Genomic DNA, 21,873 nt, shown 5'->3' with positions numbered 1-21,873 from the left:
ACGAATCAATGAAAGCATTAATTGAATTAAATAAGAATACTTTTTGTATGACTTGTAAGGGGACTTGTAAGGAGATTTGAAACATGACTTGTAAGCGGACACATAAGGACTTTGTGGGCTTGTGTACTGTGCTACACTGGGCTGCTAACTCTCTCTGTCCTGTCATGCCCTGCTGGCACACAGGACCAGCCCTGCTTGGCACACACACCTGGCTGCTTGTGGACTGTGGACTCTACCCCCTGCAAAGCCAGACAGCTGATAACTGACATGGCACAGCTGTAGCCCCTCTCCCCTTGTCCTCTCTCCCCGTCTTGTTGGCTACCCTCGCCCTCATTCCTTGCTCGGTTGCCACGTTGTTACACTGTCGCCTGCCTGTCTGGCCCTGCTTCTCCAGAGCTAGTATGGGGCAAGACTGTTGCAAGCTCCACAAACCCCAGATGGTCTACACTGTGGGTAAGAGCACCTTGTGCGTGCGTGTCTGTTTGTCTTTCTGCCTGCCTGCCACTGTGTGCTGTGTCTGTGCAGTGTTCAGGTGTAAACACTTTGGTGGTGAACAGGTTGAGGGTTATGTATATGTTCAGCTACGATCATGCAATGTGTGGCTATCTCAGTTGTAAATTACTGTGTGAAGCAGCGGGGCAACCAGAAGAGAAGCAACGGAACTCTAAACTGCTTGTATTTGTTCAGACACACACACAACCACACCCTGTCACTACTTACTGCTGGGGGTTGCATGTGTCTCTGACAGAACTTTCAATAATGCAGTATCACCACAATTAATACATGACAGAATATCCAAATCGATCACTTTAATCTGGGCTCTTTCCACCTTCTGCTACTGTATTTACACAGACATTTGGCTATGGTGTATGTATGCTCTAGCTGACCCTCCCTCCCTCTGTCTGTCTGTCTGTTCCTCTGATTCATGTGATACATCTGAAAGAGAAAGTGTGTCTGTCTGTCCCTCTGTTCAGAGAAGGGAAAGTGCTAATCCTGTTGACCGGCATTCATGAACAGCCACTGACAGCCTATATAAACCACATGAATGTCAATAACGTCAACACCCACTGGTTGCTAGACGACCGCGCTTGTGACTGCTTCATGATAGAGGTGTCCAGTGTCACCTTGGGCCATTACATTACAGTTTTTTCCAACTGCTTACACACAAAATCTTTTCATGTCACACGATTTTTGAAACCTCTCAAAGTGCAAAACTACACACCAAATATCCAAAACCATAAGCTATTTCATAAGCTATTTCTCAGCCTTTGACTCAGTTGTCAATTGCATAAAACACTACACACAATTCTCTACCTATAACACAAATCTAACAGGAAGTGACTTGCTTTCCTTTTCAAACACAACCAATCAAAATGCTACACTTATTCACCAGGTCGCACACACTCCTCACATGTGCATTGATTTACAGTGGCGTCCATAATTCGAACCTTCAGAAATGAGAACAGGTATGCAACTATGACTATACTACAGTTTTTTCCAACTGCTTACACACGTTTTCAAAACTGTCTCCTTTTTTTTCAAATCTCTACACACAATTTCCAAAACTGCACACAAAATGCCTCACATCTCCTTCAAAATGTAACACTGCATTCAAAATAACATAAACACATGTCAGAATGAAGCATTTGCATCAAATGGCAAACACTGCTTTCATAATAGTACATTTTTGGATATACCATGTAAACACTGTTGTTCTAAATCTAAAGCTCTTTGGTCTTTCATAGGCTTATATCTACATTTCAATACTTTCTACAGTGAAAGTAATCTGCTGAGAGGGGTAACAAGTACACTGTAAACACCAATGCAATGTAGAAACAGAAAATATTTATTAGGCCAAACATTACTGTTGTATATAGTAGCATACAACAAAACCATAAACACATGTAAACCAAAAGTATATTCTTTAGAATACGTTTTCTCTTGCCAAACATCGAGGGAAGTATCTCCTAGCATGGCGTATCCAACCTTGGACAGAGGCAACCTCTATGTCCCCACATGCGTCCTCCATTGCCTGGAGAAGCGGCATGCGGGCATAGGGTTGGCGATCATACACTTTCCAGTGCCAGGCTGAGAAGAATTCCTCTATGGGATTTAGAAAAGGTGAATATGGGTGTAGGTACAAAACTATACAAAATTGTGGATGGATGGCAAACCAGTTTTGGACCAGAACAGCCCGGTGAAAACTAATATTGGCCCATAGAACCACAAATCTAGCAGGCTCGTGATCTGGATCAGGGACAAGCATTGTGTAAATTGCATCCAGAAAAGTGAGCATATGGCCGGTGTTGTACGGACCCAGTGTGGCATTGTGATGGAGGACCCCGTTTTGAGTGATGGCAGCACACATAGTTATATTACCCCCACGCTGTCGGCTGACTTCCGGCGCCGACAGAGATGGCCGCCTCGCTTCGCGTTCCTAGGAAACTATGCAGTTTGTTTTTTTACGTGTTATTTCTTACATTGGTACCCCAGGTCATCTTAGGTTTCATTACATACAGTCGAGAAGAACTACTGAACATAAGAGCAGCGTCAACTCACCATCAGTACGACCAAGAATATAACTTTCGCGAAGCTGATCCTGTGTTCTGCCTTTCACACAGGACAACGGAATGGATCCCAGCCGGCGACCCCAAAAAACTACTTCAAAAAAAGGTTAAACGAAGCGGTCATCTGGTCAGACTCCGGAGACGGACACATCGTGCACCACTCCCTAGCATTCTCCTCGCCAATGTCCAGTCTCTTGACAACAAGGTTGATGAAATCCGAGCAAGGGTAGCATTCCAGAGGGACATCAGAGACTAACGTTCTTTGCTTCACGGAAACATGGCTCACTGGAGAGACGCTATCGGAGTCGGTGCAGCCAACTGGTTTCTTCATGCATCGCGCAGACAGAAACAAACATCTTTCTGGTAAGAAGAGGGGCGGGGGCGTATGCTTCATGGTTAACGTGACGTGGTGTGATCATAACAACATACAGGTACTCAAGTCCTATTCACCTGATTTAGAATTCCTCACTAGCAAATGTCGACCGCATTATCTACCAAGGGAATTATCTTCGATTAGAATCACAGCCGTATATATATATTCCCCCCCAAGCAGACACATCGATGGCTCTGAACAAACTTTATTTGACTCTTTGCAAACTGGAATCCATTTATCCGGAGGCTGCATTCATTGTAGCTGGGGATTTTAACCTGCTGCTTCTACTCGGGACGCTTGCGTCCCAACTAGAGCTCTGGAAATGCAAATGCGCTACGCTAAATGCTAATAGTATTAGTTAAAACTCAAAAGTTCATTAAAATACACATGCAAGGTATCGAATTAAAGCTACACTCGTTGTGAATCCAGGCAACAAGTCAGATTTTTAAAATGCTTTTCGGCGAAAGCATGAGAAGCTATTATCTGATAGCATGCAACACCCCAAAAGACCCACAGGGGACGTAAACAAAATAATTAGCATTTCGGCGTTACACAAACCGCACAATAAAATAGAAAACATTCATTACCTTTCACCATCTTCTTTGTTGGCACTCCTAGATGTCCCATAAACACTATTTGGGTCTTTATTTCGATTAAATCGGTCCATATAAAGCCTAGATATCGTTATATGTAGACTGTGTGATAAACGAAAAAAACATTGTTTCAAAACGTAACGTCATTTTTTAAAATTCAAAAAGTCGACGATAAACTTTCACAAAACACTTCGAAATACGTTTGTAATGCAACTTTAGGTATTATAAAACGTTAATAAGCGATAAAATTCATCAGGAGGCGATGTAAAGATCATTAGCTGTCCGTCTGGAAAAATGTCCGGCTAGAAACTCAACGAAAATATCCGGTCCTAGACCGGAGGAGATACGGTGTCCTGTATGTGTTTGACCAAGAAAAAACTTGAAGGGAAATGACAAGACTCTAGACACTGTGTGGAAGCTGTAGGTACTGCAACCTCAGTCAATTAATTGTAGTTCACGTTTATCAATGGGTTCAAGTAGCGCATGGATATATTTTCCCATTTTCAGTGATCAGTTTTTCCTGTGCTTTTCGATGTAAATGCCGTTCTGGTAAAGCCACAGCAGTGATTTAACCAGTTTTTTAAACATCTGAGTGTTTTCTATCCACACAGACTAAGCAAATGCATATACTATATTCCTGGCATGAGTAGCAGGGCGCTGAAATGTTGCGCGATTTTTAACAGAATGTTCAAAAAAGTAGAGGGTCGACTTAAGAGGTTAACAAGGCTAATCTGAAAACAAGACTCCCTAAATTTTATCAGCATATCGATTGCGTAACCAGGGCTGGAAAAACCTTGGATCATTGCTATTCCAACTTCCGCGACGCATATAAGGCCCTGCCTTGCTCTCCTTTCGGAAAAGCTGACCACGACTCCATTTTGTTGATCCCTGCCTACAGACAGAAACTAAAACAAGAAGCTCCCGCGCTGAGGTCTGTTCAACGCTGGTCCGACCAATCTGATTCCACACTCAAAGACTGCTTCCATCACGTGGACTGGGATATGTTTCGTATTACGTCAGACAACAACATTGACGAATACGCTGAGTCGGGGAGCGAGTTCATTAGAACGTGCGTTGAAGATGTCGTTCCCATAGCAACGATTAAAACATTCCCAAACCAGAAACCGTGGATTGATGGCAGCATTCGTGTGAAACTGAAAGCCCGAACCACTGCTTTTAATCAGGGCAAGGTGACCGGAAACATGACCGAATACAAACAGTGTAACTATTCCCTCCGCAAGGCAATCAAACTAGCTAAGCGTCAGTATAGAGACAAAGTAGAATCTCAATTCAACGGCTCAGACACAAGAGGTATGAGGCAGGGTCTACAGTCAATCAAGGATTACAAAAAGAAAACCAGCCCAGTCACGGACCAGGATGTCTTGCTCCCAGGCAGACTAAATAACTTTTTTGCCCGCTTTGAGGACAATACAGTGCCACTGACACGGCCCGCAACTAAAACATGCGGACTCTCCTTCACTGCAGCCGACGTGAGGAAAACATTTAATTAAACATGTCAACCCTTGCAAGGCTGCAGGCCCAGAAGCCATCCCCAGCCGCGCCCTCAGAGCATGCGCAGACCAGCTGGCTGGTGTGTTTACGGACATATTCAATCAATCCCTATCCCAGTCTGTTGTTCCCACATGCGTCAAGAGGGCCACCATTGTTCCTGTTCCCAAGAAAGCTAAGGTAACTGAGCTAAACGACTACCGCCCCGTAGCACTCACTTCCGTCATCATGAAGTGCTTTGAGAGACTAGTCAAGGACCATATCACCTCCACCCTACCTGACACCCTAGACCCACTCAAATTTGCTTACCGCCCAAATAGGTCCACAGACGATGCAATCTCAACCACACTGCACTAACCCATCTGGACAAGAGGAATACCTATGTGAGAATGCTGTTCATCGACTACAGCTCGGCATTTAACACCATAGTGCCCTCCAAGCTCGTCATCAAGCTCGAGACCCTGGGTCTCAACCCCGCCCTGTGCAACTGGGTACTGGACTTCCTGACGGGCCGCCCCCAGGTGGTGAGGGTAGGCAACAACATTTCCACCCCGCTGATCCTCAACACTGGGGCCCCACAAGGGTGCGTTCTGATCCCTCTCCTGTACTCCCTGTTCACCCACGACTGCGTGGCCACGCACGCCTCCAACTCAATCATCAAGTTTGCGGACGACACAGTGGTAGGCTTGATTACCAACAACGACGAGACGGCCTACAGGAAGGAGGTGAGGGCCCTCGGAGTGTGGTGTCAGGAAAATAACCTCACACTCAACGTCAACAAAACTAAGGAGATGATTGTGGACTTCAGGAAACGGCAGAGGGAACACCCCCCTATCCACATTGATGGAACAGTAGTGGAGAGGGTAGTAAGTTTTAAGTTCCTCGGCGTACACATCACAGACAAACTGAATTGGTCCACCCACACAGACAGCATCGTGAAGAAGGCGCAGCAGCGCCTCTTCAACCTCAGGAGGCTGAAGAAATTCGGCTTGTCACCAAAAGCACTCACAAACTTAAACAGATGCACAATCGAGAGCATCATGTCGGGCTGTATCACCGCCTGGTACGGCAACTGCTCCGCCCACAACCGTAAGGCTGTCCAGAGGGTAGTGAGGTCTGCACAACGCATCACCGGGGGCAAACTACCTGCCCTCCAGGACACCTACACCACCCGATGTCACAGGAAGGCCATAAAGATCATCAAGGACAACAACCACCCGAGCCACTGCCTGTTCACCCCGCTATCATCCAGAAGGCGAGGTCAGTACAGGTGCATCAAAGCTGGGACCGAGAGACTGAATAACAGCTTCTATCTCAAGGCCATCAGACTGTTAAACAGCCACCACTAACATTGAGTGGCTGCTGCCAACACACTGACTCAACTCCAGCCACTTTAATAATGGGAATTGATGGGAAATGTAAAATATATCACTAGCCACTTTAAACAATGCTACCTAATATAATGTTTACATACCCTACATTATTCATCTCGTATGTATATGTATATACTGCACTCAATACCATCTACTGTATCTTGCCTATGCCGCTCTGTACCATCACTCATTCATATATCTTTATGTACATATTCTTTATCCCCTTACATCTGTGTCTATAAGGTAGTAGTTTTGGAATTGTTAGCTAGATTACTTGTTGGTTATTACTGCATTGTCGGAACTAGAAGCACAAGCATTTCGCTACACTCGCATTAACATCTGCTAACCATGTGTATGTGACAAATAAAATTTTATTTTATTTGATCTGTCCTATTACATTTCTTCCGCGGTGCCTGGTTTTGGTGAAGTTGAAGCCAACCTCATCCACATGAATAAATTCATGGTGAATTACATGGGCATCCAGCTCCAATACTCTAACAGACAAAATAATATACAGATGAGTAAATATGGTATGTCTGAAGTACTGGAAGTAGTGTTGCATACATACCTCTAGAAAGTCATGTCGCATATTCTTGACTCTGTCAGAGTTTCTCAAATGGCACCTTGTAAAGTTGTTTCATCGTCACTCGGTGCCGTTGGCGGATGCGTTGTATGGTAGACAGGCTTACAGCATTGATGTTAAGTATGGTGTCATTATTCAAGATATGCTCTCTAATCTCAAAAATCCTAATTGCATTGTTGGCCAAAACCTTATTTATAATTGCAGTCTCTTGTACATCTGTAAACAAGCGTCCTCATCCTCCATGATGTCTTTGCCTTTCCACTCTGTACAGAATTCAAACACAGTATGTGTTCAGCATAGGAACTGTAAACAATGTACAAAAAAAGGTAGTATAGCATGATAACCAACCTCATTCATTCAATGCAGTGCAGTAAATGGATGGCATAGAGTTACAAATGTTTATGCAATACTATGCAGTCATACGTATTTTACAGTACATTACTGTAATGCTAAAATCGTCATTAGATAGTTGCATACCTGTTCTCATTTCTGAAGGTTCGATTTATGGACGCCACTGTAAATCGACTCAAGTCTATTTACTCAGCGCTGGACAGGCGGGAGACTCCGGCAGCGCTGGACAGGCGGGAGACTCCGGCAGCGCTGGACAGGCGGGAGACTCCGGCAGCGCTGGACAGGCGGGAGACTCCGGCAGCGCTGGACAGGCGGGAGACTCCGGCAGCGCTGGACAGGCGGGAGACTCCGGCAGCGCTGGACAGGCGGGAGACTCCGGCCGCGCTGGACAGGCGGGAGACTCCGGCCGCGCTGGACAGGCGGGAGACTCCGGCCGCGCTGGACAGGCGGGAGACTCCGGCCGCGCTGGACAGGCGGGAGACACCGGCAGCGATGGACAGGCGGGAGACACCGGCAGCGATGGACAGGCGGGAGACTCCGGCAGCGCTGGACAGGCGAAGCGCACTGTAGGCCTGGTGCGTGGTGCTGGCACTGGGCCGAGGACACGCACAGGAAGCCTGGTGCGGGGAGCTGCCACCGGAGGGCTGGTGCGTGGAGGTGGTACTGGATAGACCGGACCGTGCAGGCGCACTGGAGCTCTTGAGCACCGAGCCTGCCCAACCTCACCTGGTTGAATGCTCCCGGTCGCCCTGCCAGTGCGGCGAGGTGGAATAGCCCGCACTGGGCTATGCAGGTGAACCGGCGACACCGTGCGCAAGGCTGGTGCCATGTAAGCCGGCCCAAAGAGACGCACTGGAGACCGCACCGTGCTCTCCACAGCATAACACGGTGCCTGTCCGGTTTCTCTAGCCCCCTGGTAAGCACAGGAAGTTGGTGCAGGTCTCCTACCTGGCTTCGCCATACTCCCTGTGTGCCACCCCCCAAGACATTTTTGGGGCTGACTCTCGGGCTTCCTTGCCATCCGTGTTCCCTCATATCAACGGCTCCTCTCTCCGGCTGCCTCTGCTCTCCTAAGTGCCTCCACCTGTTCCCATGGGAGGCGATCTCTTCCAGCCAGGATCTCCTCCCAAGTGTAGCAACCCTTGCCGTCCAACACATCATCCCATGTCCATTCCTCCTTGCGCTGCTCCTGCTGCCTGTCACCACGCCGCTTGGTCCTGTTGTGGTGGGTGATTCTGTTACGGTTTTCTTCTGGTGAAAGAGAGGTGGACCAAAATGCAGCGTGGTTGAAGTTCATGGTTTTTTTAACAAGAAAAACTATACATGAACAAACTACAAAAACAAGAAATGTGTAAACATTCACCCACAAGAGACCTAAAGAATATGGCTGCCTAAATATGGTTCCCAATCAGAGACAACGATAACCACCTGCCTCTGATTGAGAACCACTCCAGGCAACCATAGACTTACCTAGAATACTTAACTAAACACAATCCCATAAACTACAAAACCCCTAGACAAAACAAACCACATAAATCACCCATGTCACACCCTGGCCTAACCAAAATAATAAAGAGAACACAGAATACTAAGACCATGGAGTGACAATAAGGGAATTTGCCTTATACCCATCATGAGGTTGCTACAACCTAGCTACAAATTAAAGTTTATAACGTACAAATTAAAGTTTATAACGCACAGGTAGAGAGACAAATTGTAGTAATCAAGGCGACAGACAGTGACACATTAAATACCGCCTTGCACACACTTGCCTGCATCTATCTGATCTTGGGTGTAATCATTAGTCCAAACAGTTGCAAAACGTTCCATTTTTCAACTAAAACAAGAGTTTCTATTGGACAAATTCATGTATTTCCTTCTCCATTTCATTCTGTTTGCATCAGTTTAAGAAACATTTTTGCAACAGAATTGGCGGAATGAATACACCCCTGATCACTCACAGATCACGTTCATAGCAGCCACATACAGATTCATTACTTTGTTCATTGTATAATTCCTTCTCACATCTTGTGGACTTCAGTGCACAACACAATCGCTCTCTGTGACCAGGAGCAAAAGCTTCTCCAAGCCAAACCTTCATACCATAACAGCTAACTGCAACAAAGCCCACATCATTGTCAATATATTAACGTTATAGTCAACAAGCAAAACTGATCAAAAATATAAACGCAACATATAAAGAGTTGGTCCCATGTTTCATGAGCTTAAATTAAATATCCCTAATATGCCATTTCCTTATGCCCCAAAATTGTATTTCTCAAAAATTTTGTGCACAAATTTGTTTACATCCCTGTTAATGAGCATTTCTCCTTTGCCAAGATAATCCATCCATCTGTCAGGTGTGGCACATCAAGAAGCTGATTAAACAGCATGATCATTACACAGATGCAGTTTTGTCAAATGGTCTCAAATTTGGAGGGTGTGTGCAATTGGCATGCTGACTGCAAGGAATGTCCCCCAGAGCTGTTACCAGAGATATGAATGTTAATTTCTCTACCATAACGTTGTTTTAGAGAATTTGGCAGTACGTCCAACCGGCCTCACAACCGCAGACCATGTTTAACCACGCCAGCCCAGGACCTCCACAGGACCTCTTCTGTGTTCGCTTCTTCACCTGTGGGATTGTTTGAGGCCAGCCACCTGGACAGGACAAGAATTTCTGCACAAACTGTCAGAAACCATCCCAGAGAAGCTCATCTGCATGCTCGTCATCCTTACCAGGGTCTTGACCTGACTGCAGTTTGGCGTCGTAACTGACTTGATGGCCACTGGAGAAGTGTGCTCTTCATGGATAAATTCCGGTTTCAACTGTACCGGGCAGATGACATGGCATTGTGTGGGGAAGCGGTTTGCTGATGTCAACGTTGAGAGCCCAATTGGGGCTGTGGGTTTATGGTATGGGCAGGCATAAGCTATGGACAACGAACACAATTGTGTTTTGTTGATGGCAATTTGAATGCACACAGATACCGTGACGAGATCCTGAGGCCCATTGTCGTGCAATTCATCCGCCACCATCATCTCATGTTTCAGCATGATAATGCACGGCCCCATGTCACAAGGATCTGTACACATGTCCTGTAAACTGAAAATGTCCCAGTTTTTCCATGGCCTGCATACTCACCAGACATGTCACCTATTGAGCAGGTTTCGGATACACTGGATCGACGTGTACGACAGCGTGATCCAGTTCCCGCCAATATCCACAAACTTTGCACAGTCATTGAAGAGGAGTGGGACAACATTCTACAGGCCACAATCAACAGCCTGATCAACTCTATGTGAAGGAGATGTGTTACGATGCATTAGCCAAATGCTGGTCACACCAGATACTGACTGGTATAAGGTATCTGTGACCGACAGATGCATATCTGTATTCCCAGTCATGTGAAATCCATGGATTAGGGCCTCATTTCTTTATTTGACAGATTTGTAACTGTAACTCAGTAACTCAGTAAAATGTTTGAAATTGTTGCATCATGTTTATATTGTTGTTCAGTGTAGAACTAACGCGTTAGTAAACCCACAATCCAATCCATGAGTACAATGACTAAGTACAGTGTACAGCAACAGTTTAGCAATTACACCGGTGGGCCCCCCCGGTGGCAATAAATTAATAAAACCGACAGCTTACCTTGACTTGGACGAGTTGCACTGCCTTAGCCAGCTAGCTAACATAAATAGCATTCTTGTCCTTTTGAGTCAGGTTGTTGAGTAGATTAAATTAGCTGCATTTATCTCTAAGGTAAACTAAAAGGGGGGAAAAATACAAAACATATCTATCTCTCTCTCTGTCTCTCATGCTTCTCCTTCATTTTTTAAGAAATTGAAATGTCCAAAACTGTTCAACTATTCTTTATCTCTCTTTGAGTCAACTACATACTTTATGCACTGCAGTGTTAGATAGCTGTAGCTCATGCTTTCAGTACAAGATTCATTCTCTAATCCTTTGATTGGTTGGACAACATGGAGGACGTTCTCTGGAAGTCAAAGTAATTGTAATCTATGGAAGGGAGTGAGAACCATGTATTGAAATCAATGTACCCAGAGGACATAAAATAGCTATCCTCCGGCTACACCACGGTGCTACCCTAGAGGGTGTTGTTGAGGCTACTGTAGACATTTATTGCAAAACAGTGTGTTTTAATAACTTTTTTGGTGACGTGAATATATTTAGTATAATTTTATCTAAAATAAAGTATAACATTTTGAATGTTTCAATATTTTTATTTTTCAGAATTTCACTGAGTTGGATGGTCCTCCCTTTTTTCCTGAGGAGCCTCCACTGATGTGTGTGTTTGTTTGCAGGAGGCAGTGGAAAGAAGGATAGTTCAGGTCTGAGCGAGTCTTTCCTGTTGATGGCTAACTCTCAGAGAGACATGGAGGAGTGGGTCAGAGCCATACGAAGAGCCATATGGGCCCCGCTAGGAGGAGGTAGCACACACACACACACACACACACACACACACACACACACACACACACACACACACACACTCACAGACATACACACACTATCTCATACACACACTCTCTCATACACACAGACACAAACAGTAGCAAGAAAAAGTATATAAACCCTTTGGAATTACCTGAATTTCTGCATAAATAAGTCATCAAAATACAAATATAGTGTGCTTAAACTAGTAACACACACATTATTGTATTTTCGTGACTATATTGAATATATCATTTAAACATTCACATTATATGTTGGAAAAAGTATGTGAACCCTTAGGCTAATGACTTCTCCAAAAGCTCATTGGAGTCAGGAGTCAACTGATCTGGAGTTCAATCAATGAGACAAAATTGGAGATGTTGGTTAGAGCTGCCTTGCCCTATAAAAAACACTCACAAAATCTGAGTTTGCTATTCACAAGAAACATTTCCTGATGACTCTCAAACCCGGATCCGGGAGCGTAATCATCGCCTGACACAAATTAGCACGCAACGGACATAAATCTTCCTAGAAAATCTTCATATTCATGAAAATCACAAGTGAAATATATTGGAACACAGTTTAGCCTCACCCTGTCATCTCAGATTTTCAAAATATGCTAGACAAGCATTTGTGTAACTTTATCATAGCCTAGCATAGCATTATGCCTTCCTAGCAGCAGGCAACCTTGTCACGGAAATCAGAAAAGCAATCAAATTAAATCGTTTACCTTTGATGAACTTCGGATGTTTTCACTCACGAGACTCCCAGGTAGATAGCCAAAGTTCATTTTTTTCCCAAAAGATTATTTTTGTAGGCGAAACAGCTCCATTTGTTCTTCACGTTTGGCTGAGGAAATTGGAAATTGCGGTCACCACAACGCCGAAAAATATTCCAAATTAGCTCCATAATATCGACAGAAACATTGCAAACGTTGTTTAGATTTCATCCTCAAGGTGTTTTTCTAATATCTATTCGATAATATATCCGTCGGGACAATTCGTTTATCTCTAGGACCGATTGGAGTAATGGCTACCTCTGTATTTTACTCGAGAATCTCTCTCAGAGCCACCATGTGACCACTTACGCAATGTGGCCGCCTGCGGCTATTCTTCAACAGAAATGCGTAAAACTACGTCACAATGCTGTAGACACGTTGGGGAATACGTAGAAAGCGTAAGCTCATTGATGGTACATTCACAGCCAAATAGGGAGTCATTGAAAAGCAGAACTTTCAAAACCTGGGGCACTTCCGGATTGGATTTTTCTCAGGCTTTCGCCTGCAACATCAGTTATGTTATACTCACAGACAATATCTTTACAGTTTTGGAAACGCTAGAGTGTTTTCTATCGAAAGCTGTCAATTATATGCATATTCTAGCATCTTTTCCTGACAAAACATCCCGTTTGAAACGGGAACGTTTTTTTCCCGAAAATGAAAATACTGCCCCCTAGTACCAACAGGTTTAACCATGCCTCAAACAAAAGAGATCTCAGAATACCTCAAATTAAGAATTGTTGACTTACATAAAGCTGGAAAGAGTCTCTATAAGCCTTGATGTTCATCAGTCCACAGTAAGACAAATTGTCTATAAACGGAGAAAGTTCAGCACTGTTGCTACTCTACCTAGGAGTGGCCGTCCTGCAAAGATGGTTGCAAGTTCAGAGTTTAATAAGAATCCTAGAGTGTCAGCTAAAGACTTACAGAAATCTCTGGAACATGCTAACATTTCTGTTGACGAGTCTACGGCACGTAAAACACTAAACAAAAATGGTGTTCATTGGAGGACACTGCTGTTCAAAAAAAACATTGCTGCACGTCTGAAGTTTGCAAAAGTGCACCTGGATGTTCCACAGTGCTAGTGGCAAAATATTCTGTGGACAGACAACAGTTGAGTTGTTTGGAAGGAACACACAACACTATGTTTGGAAAGAAAAAGGCACATCAAAACCTCATCCCAACTGTAAAGTATGGTGGAGGGAGCATCATGGTTTGGGGCTGCTTTGCTGCCTCAGGGCCTGGACAGCTTGCTATCATCGACGGATAAATGAATTCCCAAGTTTATCAAGACATTTTACAGGAGAATGTTAGGAGAAGAAGTTGGGTGATGCAACAGGACAATAACCCAAAACACAGAAGACAATCAACAACAGAAGGGCTACAACAAAAGAAAAAACGCCTTCTTGAGTGGCCCAGTCAGAGTCCTGACTTCAACCCGATTTAGATGCTGTGGTATGACATCAAGAGAGCAGTTCACACCAGACATCCCAAGATGATTGCTGAACTGAAACAGTTTTGTAAAGAGGAATGGTCTAAAATTCCTCCTGACCGTTGTGCAGGTCTGATCCGCAACTACAGAAAACATTTGTTTGAGGTTATTGCTGCCATAGGAGGGTCAACCAGTTATTAAATCCAAGGGTTCACATACTTTCCCCACCCTGCACTGTGAATGTTTACACGGTGTGCTCAAAAAGACATGAAAATGTTTAATTGTTTGTGTGTTATTAGTTTAAGCAGGCTGTATTTGTCTATTATTGTGACCTAGATGAAGATCAGATCAAATTTGATGACCAATTTATGTAGAAATCCATGTATTTCGAAAGTTTTCACATACTTTGTCTTGCCACTGTACATGCACACATACCCTCACACACAAAACACACACACACACACACACACAAACATGTGTGTGTGTGTGTGTGTGTGTGTGTGTGTGTGTGTGTGTGTGTCTATGCCTGCATTTGTGTGCCTGCGTTTGTGTGTGCGCTTGGCATCTGGGTGCCATTGCACTAGGTATCTTCGGGCAGCATCTAGAAGAGACAATGCAGTGTGAGAGTGGGTGTGGCAGCAGCAGCAAGACTGTGGTGCCTCTGCTGGTGCACCAGTGTGTGTGTTTTATACACCAGCACGGCCTTACAGAGGAGGGGCTGTTTAGAATTCCTGGACAGACCAATCATGTACAAGAGCTGCAGGATGCCTTCGACTGCGGGGAGAAACCACTGTTTGACAGGTAGGAGAAGTACTTTACTTTCACATCAAATGACAGGTAACACAACATTATGTAACACCACACACACCACGGACAGGTAGATGGGCTCAGTTTTAATGATGTTTAACAGATTATCTACAGATATAGAATATTTAAATATTATCATGTAAAGAGGAAAACACAATGTATGACCGTGAACTGTACTGACCTCTCACCCTGACCTGTCCTGATTTGAAAGTAACACTGATGTCCACACGGTGGCATCCCTGCTGAAGCTTTACCTCAGAGAGCTGCCGGAGCCTGTGGTGCCTTTCAACAAATACACAGAGTTCCTCTTCACCGCTCAGCTACTGACCAAGGACAAGGAGGAGGTGTGTGTGTGTGTGTGTGTGTGTGTGTGAGTGACACGCGCGCCTCAAGTAGTAATGCTCTCATTCAAACCCTAATGAATAATGATAGCGACATTTGTCCTTTTGAAGGGGATCTTTGAGCTGGGCAGGCAGGTGAGAACTCTTCCTCAGGTCAACTACAACCTCCTGAAATACATCTGCAGGTAAACAGATTATCATTATGTAATCTATGAGAACTGAGTATTGCAAAGTCTCTCCTACATTATCTCTCTCTAGTCTCCTCCATCTCTGTAAATATTATTAATACACAATGACATAATCTCTATAGATACTGATGTTAATACATGTCTGGCTTCCATCTCTATTACTATCAATACATCTTCAATGACATCATCATTCTAGATATACATCTTTAATGACATCACCTAATACTATAAATAGGTGTTTAATGACATCAGAAGGCAGCTGAGGCAGCAGAACAAGGCAGATCACACAGATGGTGCAAACAGCATGACTCACCACCACCTCTCATACTAAATCTGTCTCCGTCTGTATCATACTGAACATACAATAAATTTGATATTCAGACAATCTTGGATGAAATAAAATGTCCTTCACGGTGTTTTACGCTTACCAGCCTTTATATATATGTGTGTGTATGTGTATGTGTGTCTGTCTGTCTGTCTGTCTGTCTGTCTGTCTGTCTGTCTGTCTGTCTGTCTGTCTGTGTGTGTGTGTATTTACACTATAGATTCCTAGATGAGGTCCAGTCTCACTCCAGTCAGAACAAGATGAGTGTTCAGAACCTGGCCGCTGTGTTCGGATCCAACATCCTCCGACCCAAGATGGAGGATGCACAAACCATGATGGAGGGTAGATACCAATGAATTTTCCACTCGAATGACACACGCGCTATTTTAATTTTAGATTTTTTTGATTTCACCTTTATTTAACCAGGTAGGCTAGTTGAGAAAAAGTTCTCATTTACAACTGCGACCTGGCCAAGATAAAGCAAAGCAGTTTGACACATACAACAACACAAAGTTACACATGAAATAAACTAACATACAGTCAATAATACAGTAGAAAAAAAATCAACATAAATGGTGTGTAAATGAGGTAAGATAAGGGAGGTAAGGCAATAAATAGGCCATGGTGGCAAAGTAATTCCAATATAAAGCAATTAAACACTGGAAAAGTAGATGTGCAGAAGATGATTGTGCAAGTAGAGATACTGGGGTGCAAAGGAAAGGCGGCCAAAGAAGGAATTGGCTTTGGGGTTGACCAGTGAGATATACCTGCTGGAGCGTGTGCAACGGGTGGGTGCTGCTATGGTGACCAGTAAGATAAGGTGGGGCTTTACCTAGCAAAGACTTGTTGATGACGTGGAGCCAGTGGTTTTGGCGACGAGTGCCAGCCAACGAGAGCATACAGGTCGCAGTGGTGGGTAGTATATGGGGCTTTGGTGACAAAACCAAAGGTGGCACTGTGATAGACTTGTTTGTTGAGTAGAGTGTTGGAGGCTATTTTGTAAATGACATCGCCGAAGTCGAGGATCGGTAGGAAGGTGCGGGCAGAGATCGGTTAAAGTTTTACTTGCATTTAAGAGCAGTTGGAGGCCACGGAAGGAGAGTTGTATGGCATTGAAGCTCACCTGGAGGTTACACAGTGTCCAAAGAAGGGCCAGAAGTATACAGAATGGTGTCGTCTGCGTAGAGGTGGATCAGAGAATCACCAGCAGCAAGAGGGACATCATTGATGTATACAGAGAAAAGAGTCTGCCCGAGAATTGAACCCTGTGGCACCCCCATAGAGACTGCCAGAGGTCCAGACAACAGGCCCTCCGATTTGACAGCCTGAACTCTATCAGAGAAGTAGTTTGTGAACCAGGCAAGACAATCATTTGAGAAACCAAGGCTATTGAGTCTGCCGATAAGAATGTGTTGAGTCGAAAGCCTTGGCCAGGTCGATGAATACGGCTGCACAGTATTGTCTCTAATTGATGGCGGTTATGATATCGTTTAGGACCTTGATCGTCGCTGAGGTGCACCCATGACCAGCTCTGAAACCAGATTGCATAGCGGAGAAGGTACGGTGGGATTCGAAATGGTTGGTAATCTGTTTGTTAACTTGGCTTTCGAAGAGCTTAGAAAGGCAGGGTAGGATAGATATAGCTCTGTAGCAGTTTGGGTCTAGAGTGTCTCCCCCTTTAAAGAGGGGGATGACCGTGCCTGCTTTCCAAACTTTGGAAATCTCCAGACATACGAAAGGAGGTTGAACAGGCTAGTAATAGGGGTTACAACAATGTCAGCAGATAATTTTAGATAGAGAGGGTCCAGATTGTCTAGCCCGGCTGATTTGTAGGGGTCCAGATTTTGCAGCACTTTCAGAACATCAGCTATCTGGATTTGGGTGAAGGAGAAATGGGGAGGCTTGGGCAAGTTGCTGTGGGGAGTACAGGGCTGTTGACCGGGGTAGGGGTAGCCAGGTGGAAAGCATGGCCAGCCGTAGAAAAATGCTTATTGAAATTCTCAATTATAGTGGATTTATTGGTGGTGACAGTGTTTCCTAGCCTCAGTGCAGTGGACAGCTGGGAGGAGGTGCTCTTATTCTCCATGGATTTACAGTGTCCCAGAACCTTTTTGAGTTTGTGCAGCAGGATGCACATTTCGGAGTCAGGCAATGAGGCAGTGATCGCAGAGATCTTGGTTGAAAACAGCAGAGTTGTAATTTGGAGGGCAAGTTGGTTAGGATGATTTCTATGAGGGTGCCCATGTTTACAGCTTTGGGGTTGTACCTGGTAGGTTCATTGATAATTTATGTGAGATTGAGCATGTCCCAGTTTAGGTCACCTAGCAGCACGAGCTAGATGGGTGGCAAAGATAGATGATTCACATATGGTGTCCAGAGCACAGCTGGGGGCAGAGGGTGGTCTATAGCAAGCGGCAACGGTGAGAGACTGGAAAGGTGGATTTTTAAAAGTAGAAGCTCGAATTGTTTGGGTACAGACCTGGATAGTAAGACAGAATTCTGCAGGCTTTCTCTGCAGTAAATTGCAACACCGCCCCCTTTGGCAGTTTTATCTTGTCGGAAAATGTTATAGTTAGGGATGGAAATTTCAAGGTTTTTGGTAGTCTTTCTAAGCCATGATTCAGACATGGCTAGGACATCCGGGTTGGCAGAGTGTGCTAAAGCAGTGAATAAAACAAACTTAGGGAGGAAGCTTCTAATGTTAACATGCATGAAACCAATGCTTTTACGGTTACAGAAGTCAACAAATGAGAGCACATGGGGAATAGGAGTGGAGCTAGGCATTGCAGGGTCTGGATTAACCTCTACATCACCAGAAGAACAGAGGAGGAGTAGGATAAGGGTACGGCTAAAGGCTATAAGGACTGGTCGTCTAGTATGTCCAGAACAGAGAGTAAAATGAGCAGGTTTCTGGGCGCGATAGAATAGATTCAAGGCATAATGTACAGACAAAGGTATGGTAGGATGTGGATACATTGGAGGTAAACCTAGGCATTGCGTGATGATGAGAGAGATATTGTCTCTAGAAACATAATTTAAACCAGGTGATGTCATCGCATGTGTGGGAGGTGGAACGAAAGGGTTGGATAAGGTATATTGAGCAGGGATAGAGGCTCTACAGTGAAATAAGACAATAATCCCTAACCAGAGCAAACTAACCATAACATTTCATGTGGGGATTTGTAAAATGATAAAAGGAAGCTAAATTTAAGTTCTATCTTTTCTTTTACAATGTCAATGAAAAGGAGGAATTGTTTAACCAGAGTTTAAAGCCAGTATATGTCATTTATTTCTCAGCTAATCGGCAACCCTGTCATTTTTTGTTGTTGATCATGTGAAGCATTGGGCTGGAGAAAGCATTTTCAGAGTCTGGAAAAACACTATGTATAAATCCTATCAATAGCGATTTTCTTTTTTTCTACCCTGCAGGCAGTTCCCAGGTGCAGCACCTGATGACCATACTGATCAGTGAACACTCTCGTCTGTACCAGGGAGAGGCAGAGACTCCCAGGGAGGACCAATTTGCCCCTGCTCCAACTCGCTATCCCCAGGCCCCCCCAATTCACCAATGCATGGTGGAGTGGCTCTCACAGCAGAGCCCCACCAACCCCACCCAGCCCTATCCCTCCCTGGGACAGACCCCTAACACCCCATGTCAGGAACCACTTCAACCCATCCCAACCTCCAATGGCTCCTCTCTCAATACTGACCACCCTGGATCAACCACGCAGGGAAGAAAAGAGGGGTATTCTGAGGGAAAGAGTGATGGAAGAACAGAAGGAAAGATGGAGAGAAAGAGTGAAGGAAAGAATGAAAGAACGCTCTCGGGTGGTAGTGGTGCAGCCCTCGGTCCCAGTAAACAGTCCAAAAGCCTGTCTTCATGGAGGTCCTCCTTGAAGGGCGGGTCGGGGTCAATATGGGTGAGGGGGAAGATAGGAGGGTCAGCGGTTGACATGTCGACTGTCACCTGGGGCAACTGGCGGATGAACGGCTTGTCACCCTTCCACAGTCACCGACGGACCACTTTGACCGGCAAACGACTCAAAGAGTCCTCGCTTTCCCTGACAGAGACACACAAAGACTCTCTGCCAGACTCCTATACTGGGTCCTCTTTGTCGATAAAATACTCTTCACACTCCCAAACAAGCTTGCTAAAAGACTCATCTCCTTTACATATAGACTCTTCCAGTTCTAGTATAGACTCCTCCTTTCCCAATATAAAGACCTCCATCTCTGTCAAAAACTCCTTCCATTCCAACAGGCTCTCGACCTATGACAACGTTACCATCAATTCCTGCAGTCTGAGCTTGCCCGGTGGAAGCCCCTCCCCCTGGGCCTCCTATGAGATCTCATTGGCTGAATCTACAGAAACTGATCGCACCACACTGAACTCTGGGTTAGGGTCTGGCAAGGCTGTGGCGGGGTCCTCGGTGGCAGGGTCCAGTAACTCTGCTCTGGAGCTGTGTGTGAGCAGCGCTGGCTGCAGCAAGGGTGACCCTGGAGATGACATCACAGGTCTGAGGCCAGGGGTCAATGAGGGTCTGTTTAGCCTGGTGACAGATCTGAAGGAGGAGCTGAGGCGACAGAGGTTCAGCTATGAGACACAAATACGCAAGTAAAAACTACCTTCTTATTGCAATGGTAATGGTACAGTATGTTGTGTTACGTGTGCACATAATATAATATATGTCATTTAGCAGACACTTTTATCCAAAGCGACTTAGTCATGCATGCAAACATTTTACATTTAGGTGGTCCCATGAATCAAACCCACAAACCCACTAGCGATGCTCTACCAACTGAACTACAGAGGACTTATGTGTGTGTGTACACATCCATGTGTGTCTGCTGTACTCTCTAACCCTCTCTCTCTGCTCTCTTTCTTCCCAGATTGGAGGAGTCATGTTCAGGTCTTTGTCTCCAGTCTGGTCGTTTAGAAGAGGATCTTAACCAGGAGAAGAAGAGGTTCCGCATGCTGGAGATCCGACTGGGGAACTCTAAACGTGCAAGGCATGATGCAGAGACTTTGAATGTTCTTCTGCAGAAAGAGAAAAAGTTCTGGGAGACCTGACCACTGGCACACAAACCAGCTAGACCTGAGCTGACAGTGTCAGCCCATTGAGCTAAAGCCTAGGCATTCACTATGGGAGCTAACACAGGTCAAGTTGAATTCTGCTACACTCAGAAAAAATGTAAGAAAAATAATGAAAGTCTTGAATTAAACAGGAAAGTACTATCTGAGCTTGTTCAACAAGAAATGCTATATTTTGTGTTCCATTGCTAAATGTTTTGCTACTGTGTGCTCTAATGAACACAACCTAAGTGTCTCTCCGCCTGTGTATTTAGGACTAGGCTTAATATGTGTCCATGAAACCGGACCCTAGAGTATTCATTCAGAGGTTGCTCAAGACTGTTGTGATACAGAAGGGGTTTTATGTTTTTCTTATCTGAAGTCTACTGCTGTCTATTACTCTGTATGCATCGTCATTCTTGGTAACTGTGGGCCAGTTTCACAGAAACAGATTTAGCCTAGTCCTGGACTATGAAGCACTTTCAATGGAGATGGCCCATTGAGTTTATTTCAGGATTAGGCTTACGCCAGGATTCAGTCCGATTGCACTTTGTTGGCTATGCACCTCTTAAAGGTCATTTTCCTGCATTTGTGGAGACAGCATTCATGGTAAATGCTACATATGTTGGCTAAATTGGAAATTACCTTTAAACGTCAAGCGCATTATAACACGGATCGCCTGATGATACGTTTGAATCCCTGCCTTAATCTTTGTCTGAGAAACCACCTTTGTGTGTACTAGACTGTTATTGATCTCTTTAAAGATGAACCTCTAAATGGTTAAATGTGATACTTACTGAGCTAACACTGTACTGTTAAAAAAAAACTCTCAGGTGTTCTAAATATTCTGGTCTGAGAGATGATGTATCTCTATTCCCGTACTTGAATACTCTTCTGAAATAGACAACTTTTACCACGCCACGGTTTCACCACACTACAGAACATTTTGCTGACTTGTTTCTGATTTAAGAAACAGGCCTTGTTTATCATAGCGATATCAGGTACAGACTTTTGTACAGACTCAAACTGACCAGACTAATGAAAGCCTCTGAGCATTTGTCATTATAAACTAATGTCCTTACAAGAAGTATGCGTTGAGAATAAAAACAATTCAAACAGAATC

General features: G+C 44.5%; 1 pseudogene; it reads left to right on the top strand.

Moving 5' to 3' along the window:
* The first annotated feature begins 236 nt into the window (after window positions 1-236).
* Window positions 237-21,861, top strand: LOC115113415 (rho GTPase-activating protein 22-like; annotated as a pseudogene).
* Window positions 21,862-21,873: the final 12 nt, after the last annotated feature.

Source organism: Oncorhynchus nerka, linkage group LG28, assembly GCF_034236695.1.
Source record: "Oncorhynchus nerka isolate Pitt River linkage group LG28, Oner_Uvic_2.0, whole genome shotgun sequence".
Taxonomy (NCBI): Eukaryota; Metazoa; Chordata; class Actinopteri; order Salmoniformes; family Salmonidae; genus Oncorhynchus; species Oncorhynchus nerka.
This window is presented reverse-complemented; position numbering and strand designations above follow the sequence as displayed.